General features: G+C 44.5%; 1 pseudogene; it reads right to left on the bottom strand.

Moving 5' to 3' along the window:
• Positions 1-1346: 1346 nt before the first annotated feature.
• Positions 1347-3724, bottom strand: LOC148870703 (proteasome subunit alpha type-6 pseudogene; annotated as a pseudogene).
• Between the last annotated feature and the right edge of the window lie 3335 nt (positions 3725-7059).

Raw genomic sequence — 7059 nt, 5'->3', positions numbered from 1 at the left:
GTTTATACCTTAATGGGCTATCAAAAATTCTAAAGTAATTTTGCAGCTTTCTTTTTTCTGAAAAGCAGAAGAGAAAAAACTACCGCATCCTTCTTTCTTTTGCCCTATGTGTGTTTTTTTTTTTTTTTTTGGTAAATTTTGTATATATCATGTTAGGGAAAAGGAGACCGGATCTGCTCCTCACATCGGGTGCCTCACACGCGCCTCACTTGCACATCTTACTATACATTGGGAATATCTCCCGTATTTGTAAGTTATTTTCATGGGAGATGTTCCTAATACAAGGTGGATGTGCATGTGAGGCGCCCAAATGTAAGGAGCAAATCTCGTTCCAGGGAAAAGACCACCTATTACACTAATATTTAACTAAAAAGAAGAAAATTCGAGATAAATACCCTGCATTTTAGGGGTAATCTCACTTTAGTATTTGAATTTTAAAGTGTGCCACTATAGTACTTGAACTTTCAAAAACTGCTAGTTTAGTACCTATGATTAATAGTTTGTTACATGGTTTTCAAAATCGGATCAGACTGGACAGTTGGACCATGACCGATTTTCAGTTTTTCCCCAAAATCATTGATTTTGGTTTGCAAGCTGCTGAACTGGCCGGTTAACCGTTCAAATCGGTAACCGGACCCCTGGTCAGTGCGGTCATCGGGTCAGTTTTAAAAGCCATAGTCTGCTAGTTATCTAATGCACCTGAGGTCACATACAACTTGAAACAATTCTAAAATTCCAAAATTTCCCTTTAGAAGAAATACTGTTCAGTATTCTTGCTTAAGAGAGTTTTAATTACCAATCTTCGATGGAAAAACCCAAATAGGATGCTTACTTGAGAGCATTTGGAGCAAGGTTTTTAAAATCGACCTGGGGAACGAACCAGTTAGGGGTCCAATTCCCAGGTCAAATGGGCCGATCGTTCGAACTGTTATGATAAATAAAAAATAATTTAAAAAAATAAAAAAAGTCAAAACCTTTGAGCGGTTTGAACAATTCAACCACCCAGGTGAGCACTTTGCTGATGAAATCATTTTTTTTTTTGCCAAAATCTGGTTTTAGAAAAAAAAATGGAACCACTTATCTAACTGACTGGTTCCCGGTTTTTCTGGTCCGGTCTGATTTTGAAAACCATGGTTTGGAGCTCTTTGAACCTACCTAGTGACCTTGGTATGGAGCCAGAAACTTTTGTATCAGCTTGCACCAGCATTTAGAGAAAAAAAGCTTGAACCTTCACGTAGGTATGGGGCCAGTTGTACAGCGACACCACCACCACCAAAAAAAAAATAACAGATTTTATCTTTAATCAACCTGTAGAAGAGTTTATGACATGTGGCCCTGGTACATACTCAATGATTATTAGTCACGCTCACTTGTGCCGTCAAATGCTCGTCAATCTCCGCCGTGGACAACACTCTGAAAAGTGGATTTTCCTTACTCCCCACCTCAATTTCATTGGCCTCAGAATCCTTCTATAGCGGAAATTGCAGCATGGTTTCCTCGTATGAGAATGTGGGATCATTCTTCACTTTCTTCTCTAAGAAATTAATTGCCACAGCTTCTTCATCAATGCCCAAAACCATAGCAGCTACTCCAAGAGGTCTCGTGCATATAGAAATGTTAGTATATATCTGTGATTTGTCTGAGATCCACTTGGTCAATACAGCCACAACCATCTCATATCCATATCTAAAACAGAACTCAGCTGCTTCATTTCTTGCTTGTTGAACTAATTAAGTGCATCCAGTGGCTAATGATCCAAGGTACTTGGTAATGGCGAAAAGGTGTGTAACGCTGGTCTGATCCAAAAGCTTGTCCTGGATCTACTTCTTATGTGTAACAATGCATATTGAATTGAACCCGAAAGCCTTTATGGCCTTTAAAGCATACTCGACTTGGGCGTTTGGCCTTTACGCCCTTGAAAGCAAACTTGAAACGGTAATAACCTGCTCCTTCTACGACAAATGGTTGAATTCCTCGACTCTGTACTTTTCTCTGATTGAAATTAGCGGAGAAGTACTTGGTAGGGGAGTGGAATAAAAAACTTTCTGCGTAAGAAATTAGATGGTTGGTTAATGAAGAAAAATAGATGATGCATGCACTTAGTCCATTAAAAAACAATTAAAATTAAAATGCACCTGTTGTTATTGAATATGGAGTTCGAGGTCGACGAGTCCAATCTATTGAGAGAATGAAGATGTTAGAGGCCCGGGAGTTATCCCAAGGGCAAAGACTCTAATAGTCAAGTTAGTAGAGTGTCTTTAGCTCAATGTGGGAACTCCTTTTTATAGTCAGAGTTGCCTTAGAGTCCGAGTAGTTGGGAGCAGGTGGTGGTGGTTGGCAGTGGTTATTGATGGATGGTCAGGGTGCGTTCGGCTGACGCCACGTGTTAGCATCCATGGGATGGCTGGGATGCATCTGGCCTATGTCACGTGTCAAGATCTACAGGTCGGCCAGATACCCCTACATTACTTGCCCCCCACTTTCGAGGCCGTAGGTTAGTTAGCGGGTTGTGTTGAGGCCCCGACTTCGGCCAAAAAGAGTACAATACATTCGTGAGGAGGCGTCGACCTCGGCTGTAGAACTCTTCTCAACGGTTTTTTGGCGCCTGCTCCTCTGTTCATCTTTCGCATAAATAAAGGATCGCTCCAAGCCGAGGGCATGTGACTATGAACTATATAGGCGTAGGCTATCAGTGTGCATTGCTTGTGCCCCGTACGGGTGCTGACATCAGCTGTCTGAGGTCCATATGTAGGACGGGCGTCAGAGTCGACTAATTGAGGTCGTGCACGAGACGGCATGGAGGGTCCGATTTGTCACATCCTTAAGCTAGAGTCAATGGGAAAACCGGTCCTGTCTCTTGGCATTGTTTTGTCTTCCGAGGTCAATGTCTCACAGAGCCCGTTGGTTTGGGTCATTAGGTTGGTAGGTCCGTAACTGTTTATCAATTGGATCTGAGCTATACATTTTTCTTTAAATAGGGAGGCTGGTCGAGCGACTCTTCACCATTTGTTCAAAACCTTTCGCCTTGGAGCCACTGAAGACACATCAGCTATCAACAACTAATCCCTTAGACCTTCTTTAACTAGCATCTTTAGGTAAAGAATTCTTGTATCCAACATGTTGGCCTCAGATTCTGGTTCTAAGGCTTATAATCTTCCTAACTGAAGTACTCTTAGCAGCATTCCTAGTAGTGATAGGAGTGACAGTAGTGACTCTTAGAACTCCTCTCGGACGTCTAGTGTCCAAGTGTTAAGGGAGAGCATTATGCCTCATGCGGCTAAGCGTGACCAGTAGAGTGCGGAGTTTGCCAATGAGAGTATTGTTTCCACGCTGCCAAGGGTCAACGCCCTAGGGAATGTTCTTGGGTACCTTGATGCGGTAGATGTGGAAGAGGTCGAGAAACCCACGACTGAGGAGCGGGTCAAGGCGTGACGTTGGGGCATTATCCCTTATCCAACTTAGACATCACTCTCAGCAAGGGGAAATTTTGCGCGTTGGTCGAGAAGTACTACATTTTGTGGGACTACAGGGTTAGAGTCCCTTTCAAGGGTGATAGGATGTGGCTTTCTCCCGAAAGGGAGGTGTGCATCTACGAGCATTACCTTCACTTTGGGTTGTGGTTTCCCTTGCACCCCTCATTCTTGAGATCTTGAACAACCTCACCCTCAACCAACTCACTCCCAATGCTGTTACGATGATAGTAGTCATATTGGTGATGGCCCATCTCCAAGAGTTGTTAGTGACGCTGAACATATTTCGGAGTTTGTTTGCATTGAGGAAGCATCCTAACAGGGAATGCTTGTGGTACTTCCAAGGTCGATGGGAAAGGGTGGTGGACAACCTGTCATCTGTCCACAACTAAAAGAAGAAATTCTTCTTTGTTATTTACCCCCAAGGGTGGTCCTTTCGGTCTAGTTGGGGGAACCTAGATACGATAACCGAGAGATTTAAGCCATGTAGCAGCAATGAGGAGAAGGTCGTGATCAATTGGCTTCGATTAGGAGGGATGATTCACGCCAGACCCTTGGTGAAGGAGGAGGCCTTGGTGATGGCCGGCCTTTGTCTTGCCCCCCTTGGTATGGATGCTCTCGCTATCTTCTAGTTGTGAAATTGCTTGAGTTTGTTGGCGCTTTTCTGACCCGTTTGCTTTTCTTGTTTGTACAAATGGAAGGTAGCAGGAAGACGAAGTTGTTGGAGGCAGCGTCTAAGAGAGCCATTGGGAAGGGAGCTATTGGAAGCATGCCTCAGCGTCAGCCAAAGGAGGGGGGCACATGACAACGGACCAAGGCCGAGGCGGTCCGTAAGAAGACACAGGCGCAAAAGTGCCCTACAAAAATGGCGTGAGACACTCAAGCCAAAAGACTTTAGTTGCACGAGCAGCTATAGTCCAAGGGACCTCGGACGGGTCACATTAGGCAGTGCCTCGGTAGTCTGACCCCTGAGAGAATGATTTGTTCACCTCTCACCGAACTTTCCGGCCATAATGGAGTGTTCGAGAGGGGGGACTCCTTATCAGTTATTAGCGTTGGCTGGTAGCTAGCGGTCGGCATGGTCCTTCCTGGGGACTGCAAGTCCTGGACACAATATTTGGTGGATTCGGTCCAGGACACACTTCTGGACAAGGCCGTTCAGGTATGCACGCACTTCTTCAAGTTCGACATGTCACCGAGGTTTTCTTGGAGGAATGTGACTAACAATTTTTTTTTTCTTGTGTAGATGGTGTTGATCCAGTAGCTTTGGTAGGCGCAAGAGGAGATTGAGCGTATAAAGCAGCAAGTGGCCATGGTGTAGTCCGGTCAGGAGGTGGTCAAGGGCCAAGCATGTGACGAGCATGAGCGTCGCAAGAAAGTCAATGTTGAGGTAGCGAATAATAGAGAGCTTCTGAATGAGCTAAAATCCTCCCTAGCATCAATGGAGCAATAGTTGGAGGAGTCGGCGGCAAAGGCGATCAAAAAATATAAGACCTCAGAGGAGCACGAGACGAACCTGACCACCTTTGTCTCCCAAGCTTACTTAGAGGGCTTTGACGACTACAAGGCACAAGTGACAAAATTCCTTTCAAGCTTCGATGTCGACCAGGTAGATCTGTTCGCTAATGAAGCTCAAGTAGTAGACCTATTTTCTTGTTTTCTTTTGTTTGGGCCTACGTGCCCTTAAATTTTTTTTTTTGTAAGGGGTTGACGCCTCTCCTATAAGAGGCCCTTTTTCTATAAAGACACTTGTTGAAAGGTGTCGGGTCCTACTACTTGCTTGATTCTATGGATCCTTCCCAGTTTGGGCTAAGCTTTCCAATGCCAGGTTCGGGAATCATGACTTTTCTAAGGATGAGGTCATCTTCTTTGAAGTGATGCTCTCCGACTCTGGAGTGATGCTCCCTAACTTTGAAGGGGTTTTCACCCATGGCAGTCCAAGGTGTCATTTGGCATGTCCAGAGAATGTTGTACAATTAATCCACCCAAAACCCTTTCGCTCTGTCTAATCTTTCCTTTAGTTTGTCTTGGATCGTCTTGTTGGTGACCTTGAGTAGCATATTGGTTTGAGGGTAGCCAACCGAGGTGTACTGTTGCCTTATTCCAAGGCTTCCACACCATTCTCTAAACTTTGCGTCGTCGAACTATCGGCCATTGTTGGTGACTAGCATGTATGGGATGCCAAATTTACAAATAATGTTTTTCTAGAAGAAGCTCTAAATTGTCTTGGCTGTAATAGTTGCCAAGGCTTCGGCTTCGGTTCACTTAGTGAAGTAGTCTACTGCCATGACAATGTACCTCTTGTTCCTGAGGCCAAGGGGAAATGCCTAAGGAGGTCCATTCCCCATTTTGCGAAGGGCTAGGGGCTGTTGAGGGCCGAGAGGGTCATCGCAAGCCAATGAAGGATGTTAGAGTGTCTTTGGCATCAATTGCACTTCTATACCAACTCAATAGTGTCTTTTTGGATGGTCGACCAAAAGTATCATTGCCTAAGTGCTTTCTATGCCAGGGCCCTACCCCCTAGATGATTGCTGCAGATGCCTTCATTAATCTCTCTTAGTACATACTTTCCTTCCTCTCGGCGGAGGCATCTAAGGTAACGTAGGGTGAAAGATCTTCTATACAACTTTCCCTCGGGTATGGTGAAATGTGCTGACTGTCATCGGACTCTCCTTGCCTCATTCTTGTCAGATGGCAACAGCCCATGTTTACAAGTAAGCGAGAATGGGATCCATTCATCAAGGTTCAGCTTTGACGGGGCACACTTGCCTCTCTTCTATGCTGGGACATGTCAAGCTGTCGGTGTGCACAATGTAGCGAAGGGCCGGCCCTGAATATCTAGCAAGCTTTGACAGGGCATCAGCTAGTGTGTTCATGGCCCGTGGGACCTGGTGTAGAGCGATGGTTAGCGCTCAAACGTTATTCAAGCATCTTTCCATATTGGGCTCTCTGGCCTCATACTCTCCATTCACCTGATTCATAACTAATTGTGAGTCATTAAAGACCTCAATGTGCTTTCCTCCGAGGTCTTTTGCAAGTTAGAGGCTGACCAACAAGGTCTCGTACTCAGCTTCATTGTTAGAAGTAGGGAAACCAAACCATAGTGCATATTCCAACTCATTATTATTTGGGGTGAGAAGTATGGGGCCGGCTTCGCTTCCCTTGGCATTGGAAGATCCATCTATGAACAAGGTTTAGGTTGGCATCTACTCCTCCTCATTCTCAGGGGCTTGGTTAGGCCTCGACAGATAATGTAAGTTAAACTCCAACAGCTTGATAGCCCACTTAGTTAGCTGACCCGATGTCTCAGGCTTCGAGAGCACCAACTTGAGGGCTTGGTTGAAACCTAGCCAAGCTAGGTTTATTTGGAATTTAGATTCTTCCATGATTTTGGTGCCAATTTCATTTCTTGCATCTCATAGACTGCCTTGACACACCAAAAGATATTTATATGGATAACTACATGGTGTCAGTTGCTGGGGTTGCAAAAGGATTTGATTGAATTTTATATATGAATCCGATATTAACAATCAAATAAAAAAATATTCGAATTTGATCTAATTGACAAAAATATCATATGTTCATATTC

The sequence above is a fragment of the Nelumbo lutea genome, chromosome 2 (genome assembly GCF_056320005.1).
Source record: "Nelumbo lutea isolate HS-2025 chromosome 2, American lotus-T2T, whole genome shotgun sequence".
In the NCBI taxonomy this organism is placed as follows: Eukaryota; Viridiplantae; Streptophyta; class Magnoliopsida; order Proteales; family Nelumbonaceae; genus Nelumbo; species Nelumbo lutea.
Note: the sequence above shows the minus strand (reverse complement) of the source record. Positions and strands in the feature narration are given on the sequence as shown.